Source organism: Chamaea fasciata, unplaced genomic scaffold, assembly GCF_029207755.1.
Source record: "Chamaea fasciata isolate MVZ Bird 193981 ecotype frontalis unplaced genomic scaffold, bChaFas1.0.hap1 SCAF_6, whole genome shotgun sequence".
Classification (NCBI taxonomy): Eukaryota; Metazoa; Chordata; class Aves; order Passeriformes; family Sylviidae; genus Chamaea; species Chamaea fasciata.
The window spans coordinates 72209557-72219362 of record NW_027094091.1 but is presented as its reverse complement, the minus strand read 5'-3'; positions in this window follow the sequence as shown (position 1 = coordinate 72219362).

The following is a 9806-nucleotide window of genomic DNA, read 5'->3' as shown; positions in this document are numbered from 1 at the left end:
GCCCAAGGTAAAGTTTGAGCTGATTACACCCCAGTGGGGCTTTTTATCTATCATTTCGCCAGTAAGAAAAATGGCCTCCAATTTCCTGACTGGAGCGCATTTGGAAACAAAATCAAAACCAATTTTAATCCAATAAAAATATGAAGTTAGACAAATTATTATAAAAAGGATAGTTTTTTACAGCTCACATGACTCAAAATGGTTATTGCATCTAAAATATCGAGTGAGGACTTGCTTGTATTTCTATTACAATTTTAAATTATAGTTTTGAGTGCCTCGGGATAATTTTAATTGAGAAAGAACTGTAGTTCGAAAATCAATTATTTTCAGTAATCATCTGTTTCAGTTCTACACTAATGACCCACAGAGCAATCTGTGTAAAACAAATCTTATCAGCCTGGTATCAACTACTTGGGAGCATCTCAATAAACAACCCAGTGTCTCCTGCACTCGGTACTACGTGTGGAACCACAAATTCTCCAGTGGTGGGAGCCTATTAAATCCATCAGGATTGAATAGAATGCTGGGAGTCTAGAGAATTCGTTAGGATCATACCACCAACGAGGCCACGAGAACCTGCCTGGGGGGACAAGTGTGGTGTGCTCCTGACTTCAGCCAGGGTGTCTGGTCTGTGCCAGCAATTTGGACTGAGCAAGGTGTTGCAAGCCAAGAGCAAGGAGCCAGAGGAGGAGCTCCAGGTCCTCCCCACCACCCTTCCCACTGCTTAAGCTCCCAAAAGCACTCCAAGGACTGGAGAAGGGGAACTCATCAAGAGGGGCCAGGTGCCCCAGGTGCAGACACCTGTTTTTCTGGCCAAAGAATTTGCCTGGCGTGGACACCAAAAAGAAGCTGATTTGCCAGTTCTAGGATTTTACTGCTGCTTGAGTTTATTCTTTAGAATGGCTTGTTTTCATTTCAACTCAACCTTGTTCTGATGTTTAATTAACCTCTCCATTAGGAAGATTTCCCGATGTACAAGATAAATTTAATTGTCTTTTAAGTGTATTTTTTTCCTATCCATAGATTTACATCATAATTTCTCCCTTGCCATGCTCAAACTACCTTTCATGTACCATGCCTTTATCTTCTCTCTGTGAAGTAGCTCCAGAAGTCTTTCCCCAGAGGGCTGATTTTGGAGCTCTCTGTTCTTTCTGGTCTCCTATGGCTTCCCTTCATTGTGCACAGCCTTTGCCTTGCAGTGCAGCGTCCCGACTCTGCCCAGGGACTCTGGATGAGATCCTGCCCACGCTGAGCAGAGCAAAGGGATTAGTGCACACCTTTCCTGAGGGGCACTGCCTACCACATCATTCCCCCTGCAACAGCTGCTTGCTTGCTAACAGCCTGCTCTGGCTCCTTGGGAGGCCTCCAACTCCCACATCCTATTCTAATCAAGAGATTCCTGGAAACTCAGCTCCATTTTTTCAGGGCAGATTTCATACCTCCTGTGGGTAAAATCTTAAACTGATGATTTAGAATTTAAAATATTCATTTTATCATTTAGATTGCTTAACTTTTGTTTGCTTCTGTGATTTGTGGATTGTAAGAGCTTTATCTTAAACTTTCCGTTATTTTCATGCCACAGTTGCTGATATTAGTTTGCACCAAAACTACAAACAATTTTATACTTCTAAGGTATTTTATGCATTATGGGAAAATTATATATTACATTATATGATTATACACATTCAGACACTTGTGTATTTGCAGAATAGGCAGCTAGCGGTGCTCGCCCATATTTGTCCTTCAGAAACTTGTACATCTAGAATTATGCAAATGAATTTAAGGTTTTCTATATGCTAAATTATAGTTCTCTTTCTGCAGTTCCTCTTAAGCACATGAAAGAGCAAGAGGTACAGAAATACAAATTATGTTCAGGAAAGCGTGTAAGGTCAGCATATTTTTTTTTCTACAGTACACACTTTTTTGATGTACTCTTCCTACTCTACAACTTTTTTTGCTAAGAATTATTTGGAAGCAGTTAAATAGGTAGGCAAAATGGAGGATTCTGTTAAGTAAGCAAAACATGAAATGAGGTTTTGACTGAAATCTCTCCTTAAACGTGACCAAGGCGCATTCCTAACAATACGGATTTCTATTACATCAGTGAAAATCCTGAGCTGGAACACACAACTCTGTTTAGCTTGAAAGGCATGCAGCAGTGATTCTGAAGAGCGCAGGTCACACACTTACAACAATGTCTCTACGAAAAGGTAACTGCTGGAGCCACTGTTGATTCCTGCTGGACACACACAACCTTTCCCAGGCACTCTGTCAAAGCAAATACCCGAGGCTGCTGTGGAAGATCAACATCTTGCCAAAGCACACGGCGAGCCAGGACGTTCCAGTACAGGCTTGACCGAATCACTAGAGAGCTGGGAGCTCAGCATGAGGTTCAGGCAAGGGCAAAACAATCTAGGCAGGATTGATGTCCCCATGCTGAGAGTGGGAATGGCACCCCGTCTTCCTCCGTGCTAAGGAAAGATGAGGAGTGGGAAACCTGTACTGGAGCAGAACGGCAAAACTGACAACAGCAGGAAACCACAGGTCTAATCCAAATGCTGGAACAAATCCAAGAAAACTCTGCAAAGGAAGCTTGCAATAACTCTCAAAACACTCATCAATATGTCTTAAGTGTTTGATCAAAAGCATTACAGTCATTACTGTTTCTCATTTGGAGAAAAAATTGAGAGATCTTGCAAGCAGGAAAAATTGAAAACTTTCCCTCATATAAATAAGGCTGAGGAACTCAGGAAGCTTCGTTTCCAGCAGGGGTTTTAGGCAGGAAGACGAGAATGTATCTGTTTTCTATTAATAATCTATGTTTCATTGGTTTACCTGCTGCCTGTATGGGGCATGCTGGGTCCACAGCTCTTCAAAGAGAGTGTTTAGCTCTGACTCGTAAGGTGAGACAGATTCTTGCATTTTCAGGTCTCTCGTGTACAACATCCAGCTTGCTGATGAATAAAAAAATCCCTTTCCAATGAATATATGAGACTAATTCTCAGCAGACAAGGATTTATATTACATAAATAAAACCCATCAAAACTGGGTTGGCAAACTCTCTGGCAGTTTCAAATGAAAGCCAAGAATTAATTGGACACAGAGACAAACGATTTTTCCAATCCGAAGATGAATTCCTGCAAGTCAAGGTTGGGTTACATTTAACATTGCCTAGAGGATTTTCATTTCTGGGAGTGTTTGTCTGGGACTAATAATAAAGACTAGGGAGAATATCCTAGGGTTCTATTTTACTGAGATTTTTACACAATGTCCATCACCATGGTAGCTGGTTGATATATGTGAGCCACGGGGCTCTTCCAATTCAGATGGCTCATTATTCATCGAAATGACTCCCAGATTACACGCACAGAGAAGGAATTCTTGCCCCCTTCTTACCGCAAAACATCTTTTCCAGAGTTTGGCCCAGTCAGAGAAAAACCCATAAATCACGTCTTTGTTTTACTATCAGGCAGTTCTGTGGGGAGATCTACCTAAACAGCGCTAGTCACTTGTCAGCCTTTTTAAAGGAAGAGAATTGGTGCGCTATTTACAGGGTAAGGTCACCTCAAGCACACCTGTGGTTTAAAATTTTGCCCTTCCAGGTAATTAAGAGCTAAGTTGCACTGAGATAGCCATTCACTTATTCCAAAACCACGTAACCAAATCCAGGCTATTCGAGATCAACAAGGGAGTGCATTCCACAGCCAAGGAACCTTCCGAGAACAATCTCTGCTAACAGCAGGTTCTCCTTTAAGCTCTGGCTGAATTTTGCAAGCCCTCTTTGCCTTTGAAGACAGACCCAGCAGAAGAAGGCGTTCAGCAGGCACACAAGTGAGAACGCACGCGGAGTGATGATATCTCCAGAAATTCAGCACGGAAACACAGAATTGCAGCTTTAGGAACCTTTTGAAGGAGACAGGAGGCCACAGGAGAGGACTTTGGGTTTTGTCTGCTTTCACAGAAGCCTTGACAAGAGGAGCTTAAGGAGGAGCAGGGCAGCTGCCAAGGGATGGGCTTTAGGTAAATCACTGAGGCCCACTGAAGTGGGCTGCGGCCTCCAGAAGATCTCAAGAGATCTGCAATATGGCAGTGTTTTTAGGATGCTTTTCTCATTTCCACCATTTTTTTATTGACTTAGAAAACCCCAAAAATCCAAAGTCAGAGGAAATTACTATATGCAGACAGGAGACAATGAAAAGGGAGTTCTGAAGAGCTCTTTTTCTATCGAGTTTCCCAGCACCATGGCAAGACAGCAGCGTGTGCTGTCCCTCTGCCCCTTCCACCTGCAACCTGCATTTTAAAATCTGCTACAGAAGGGGCACAGAATGCACATGAGTGAAAAAGGAGAAATAAAGCAGGAACGGACAAGCAACATCTGAACTTAACTCGTGAAATTATGGGAATCATCCACATGAAAAAAAATCCCCTTCATTATTGCACCGGAATGAAACTATTGGAAAATCCACAGAGCGTGCGAAAATCAAAAAATCTACAGGGTCAAGGCTATCATGAGGGCAAAAATTTTAGCAAAACACATAAACACAGAATCACTCAGTGGTGGGTACTCCTGGAATTGTCCTTGATAACATTACATTACTTTATGTGTTGTGTTCAATTTTCAAAACCGTGCATCTTTTCTCCAATGCCACTGACTCCCTTTGCCTCCAGAACGACAGACATCATGTCCAAATCACCCTAACTGCTGCCACTTCCTGCCCTAATAGGCCATTACTGTAATGCTGTGCACAAATTCAGCACTTGTATGACTGCTGTGCTGGAACCATTGGTCTTTTCCCAAAATTCAGTGTTCTGGTTTTGCTCACCTGCCTCCTGCGTCCACCTGTTCACTTCCCAAAAAGTGCTGCCTTTCAATAAATGAAAACCAGTAATATTTTTCTTATCTCCCTGCATTTACTACGAGCCTGTAAGTATTGACCTGATACAGAAGTTTAATTGCCTCTTGAAGGACACAGAAAATCCTCAAATTGACTGGCAATGGGAAAGCATCCAATACTCTTCAGAGCAGAGCAGCATCTTGTGTCCATGCTGGGCAGCAGGCAGGTATTTCTAAGCCCATTCTACTGAAAGAAGTTGAGGGCAACAGCCATGTTTAATACATTATGTGGGAGGTCAAGACTCAGGTGTGTTCCTCCTTTTCTGATACCAAAGTCTATTATTAACTTCAGAGACTGGAGCAAGGAAATAACTTGTTACAAATTGAACACGGATTTTTCCCTACCAAAACACAGGATAACAGGAGATGCAAAACCAGGAATGAAATTACTAAAGGGCTTTATAGAATTCCCCTACAAAAAACGGATCACAGAAAATGCATGCAGCTAAACAGAAAACAGGATACAACTTTAAAATAAATGCATCTGTTCACAATACATCCATCAACAGAGCCAGCAGTTTTTATGAGCTGATTAGGAGTCTGCAGGCAAAACTGCTCACATAGCACAGGTTAACAGGGACTACCGAAAAGAGCTCCAGGTCTGTACCTTTACATCAACTAATAATTCAAACAATCCACCTACTTTATTAAAGCTGACTCATTGGCGAGCCGGCAGCTTCTGCTAATGAGGATGGAAGGCAAAACAGAGAAAATTATCTGGAGAGAAATGAAAATCATGGGCGAGGGGGAAGGAGGGGGAAAGGAAAGCAAAATGCTGGTGAAGGGTATAAGGCAAAAATCTACCATGAAGCGAAATGAAACTCCTGTCTGGCAGAAAAGCAATTTAGCTTTATGAACAGCTGCCTCACAGAGAGTCAGGCGTACCAGCAATTAAAATTAAACAAGTTGATTTTAATATGCCTTAGTAACTGTGATTGATCTCACAGAGCTGCTGTTGACTGTACACCAAGAAACAATTTAGGATCCAGGTTAAAGCAAAGTTTATAATCCTCCTTTAATGGATTTTAGTACCTGAGGCAGTACAGTGTTCCAAAAATTATTAAAATGTGCCCTGTCTCTGTGTAATCAATAAGCTTCCCACTGTAAGGCTGGTGCAGTTCCAGGCACTCCTCAGCATGCCTGGCCATGCTGTGTCTGTAGAATTCCAAATAAGTCATCTATCATTATTTCTGTACACGGGCCTCATTAAACACCTCATCCTTCAGCTTATTAGCCCTCAAGTCTGCCAGACAACCAAAACAAAAGGTCACCTTTTATCAAATGCAGACTTTGCCCAAAACATACACCAAAACCCTGGCAGACCCATACAAATACAGTAGCAGGGATGGAAATACTGAAGGTGCAAACTGCCAAGTACCGACAAATGGAAATTGGGAGAATTCACTCTGGTTTACCAGGTAAAGGCTAAAATGTCAGGGTAAAAAACAGGTCACATCAGTCAGGAGAAGGAAAGCCCACCTCTCTGACCATCCAAACTCTTACACTCTCCCAAAGCTCATTTGTTATTTTTTAAATCTGCTTTTCTTTGTGTCAAAAATCGAGACAGTGATTTGGAATAATATTTGAAGCTTGCTATAGGGGAAAAAGCAACAAGTGAACACTTTAATATTAAATAGCCTCTTACATGGACAAAGAGCAAATGAAAGCACACGATTGACATCAGATTAAAGGCAATCATGAAACAGGAATTTTGAAGAAATCTGAAGAAGTGGTGTCACTGCCTGAGCTACTACACAATGGAAATTCACACGAAGCAAGATCACATTTTCTCTGTATCACTTATTTTGTTCTGCCACTACATGTCCCTTGTCTTTTTGGTTTTAATGGAGAAATAAAAACAAACCCTTCATGTGTGACAAGGAAAAATAACTTTTCTTGGATAGAAAGCTTGTTTTCTTTTCCATCAATCTAAATGTCCCTTCCATTTCTTTTATATCTCAAAATAAGCAGCACACCTGTGTCTCCTTCCTATTTTGCCTGCTCTGAAAATGGTGTGATTTTTCATTACATTAAGCAAAATTTCTGATATGAAGATGAGGTATCTTTTAAATCAAACAATTCAGAAATGAATTCTCTCCTTGTGCACCTTTTGGCACTGCAAGCACTCTGATGTTCTTGGTTTTAATCCGATTCTTTGCTTTGTCCTATATTTGGCACAGAGCAAGTTATTACTGTAATCAAAATATTGTGAGCCACAATTTTTGTTTTTCATAGCTGCAGACTTTGCTTTACCAGCCTTAGCTCCCTGTTCTTTTATCAGAGTGTTAATCATATACTATTGTCTGGAGTCATGGGCAAAAAGCTGTGGTTTCCTGCAATAATTTCATCATGATGAAATGGATCCTGCTGAGAAACATCACAAAGAGATGTTTTCAAGACCTTGCATCTCCAGCCAGTGGGAGATCTAGTTTGGTATTTCTCTATAATTACTGTAGTCTATATACAATCAGGCACAAAACAATGATAAGGCAGAACATACAGGAAAAAAAAAATAAATATGAAGAAGGAGCTGGCCTAGAGAAGCAACTGTTCTCATGCTCACCCAGCTAACAGTAAATGAGGTGTTTGAGAGGCAGAAGGAAAAACTAAAGTTCACAGTGAAGTTTAAGATTCTCCAGAAAAATCCAGCTGGAGGCAAGGAATTTTCCTTCAATTACCTATTTGGTCTTTATTCCCTTACTCAGAGTTTTGGCTGCCATTATCACACAGAGTTTAAGGAGTAACTGAGATTCCAACAACCCTTGAATGATAACCCCCTGTGAGAACAAAGAGTAATTTCTGACCTCACCCAAAGCCACGCTGTTTTCTGTGCCAGCTCCATCTCAGCTCATGACAGGGTAACAGGGGGTCAGAGGCCACAGAATTGCTGCGCCAGGCTTCTGCAAAGGACAGCAAATCTTCGGAGATGATGATTTATGCTTTCCTCAAATGCTGTCCTGGATATGCACCTCCCCTTAAAGCTGTGTGGGAAACCCTCTCATCTTCACAGTATCCAAAACAGTTACTCTGACATAAGGAAGTTTTTCCAGGAGTCCCTCATACGTCTCATTTTGCTTTTTCCTCTGTCCCCTTATCAAACTCCACGTGTCTCTTCCTCCCTGCTTCTTCTAATTGTATAAATTATACACAAAGAAAAGACATTACAATGTTCTGCTCACGCAAAATCATTGTTATAGTCAAAATTTAAAGGTAACGACATTTGACAATTTCATTTCCTTTAGCATAATCATGGAAATTGAGTCATGGATTTAGGTTTTAGTAGTTCTTTGCTCCCCATTAGAGCTTTCTCCTGATAAAATGTTGCAACAAACATCCTAAAAAAGAAACTTGTTGGGGGTCTTTTGGTTATGTTACTGCTCTGGAAGAAGAAGAGGGAATGTTACATAACATTTAGGTGAACGTTGGCCAACCAGAGATGAAAAATACACAAATGAAATGAAAAAAGCACAGAACACCACTTTTGGCTTGAACCTGCACATTCCCCCGTTATGTTCAGTGGGAGCAGAGGCCTATTGGAAGGGAAAAGCATCTATACACACAAATTGCAGGGTTGTTTCCTTTAATTAAAGATATCTTTTCAAGTAATTAGCCTTGGATGCAGGAAATATTAATTGGTACTTATGTACCAAAATAACCAGTGGTAACAGCTTGTATTTCACCAGCACCTTACAATTGGAATTGGTTAACTAAGTCGTTAATTAAAATAATTAGTAGTGGTTCCTATGACCTAAGGGACTTGAATTTTTTTTTTAACCTTTTCATCTACAGGATTTCATGCTAATGCTCTTACCAACATAACATTTTCATTTTTTTTCAGAAATAAGCAATTCCTATGTGTAAAAAAGGCCCCATTTATACACTGTCACCAATAAAAAAAGTGTTAAACTGAAAAAAAAAAAAAGGAAAACTTTTGTATTTCTGTCACCTAAGTCCACCTTCTTAAGATACTTCTTTAGCATGCAGGCCTTAGCATTTGTAAGAGCATTAAAAATACAAACTGGCCACTAGCCACTTGAATAATCAATTAAAATGGGTTTTCCAGTATGATAAATGCTAATGTTTTGGCAGCAATTCCCCAAACAGATAATACAGAATTCTGTGAGGAATTAAGAGAAAATTAAATAAAAAAGTATGCTTCAGCTAATTAAGAATTTAATTATATTCATTTTACTTGGAAAATAATGGGTAACAAATAACACTAAGTTCTTTTACGAAAGATATGAAGGGCATATCTTCCTATTCAATTACATTTCAGATTAAAAGAGGCCATTTTATATACCAAGACTAAATCTACTGAACAATTTAATCAGTTAATTTACAAAGTCATTAAATGTAATAAAAACAGCGGCTTGTACTGTCATGAAATCAGCCAACACCTTTAAACTCCAGGTTTATTTCTGGCCTAAGAGAAATGACTGCAACAACAAGAAAGATAAACAAGGGCACTAGAATGTATTTGTCCAGTACTAACCTGACATTTTTAATGTGCATCAGTAATGATTGATGTCTTCACTTCAGGCAGTCAAATCTCTGGGTTTTTTTCAGTTTGTTCTGTGCCTTTTTCCCAGGGCACGGGTCAGAGGAGAGTTCCTGAAGCCAGGCACCAGGCATCAGGGGTTTCACCAGAGCTCCCAGGCTGCTCAGGGGCAGTGTGATTCCAGGGAAATGCTCTTGTCATTCCACTCCTTCGGCTGAGGCCAGCCAAGAGGCCATGGAAGCAGTGCTGAAACGCACACAGCTTAAGAGTGGCTTTTCAGCGCTTCAAAGAAATGAGAGCATTTGAGTCTTTTATGAATGAGCAGAGTCCAAGGAAAGTTTTGTGGATCCTAATTTGCATAATTAACAGTGTCAAAAAAACCTCAGCCATTCACCCTCTGAGCCTTGACAATCC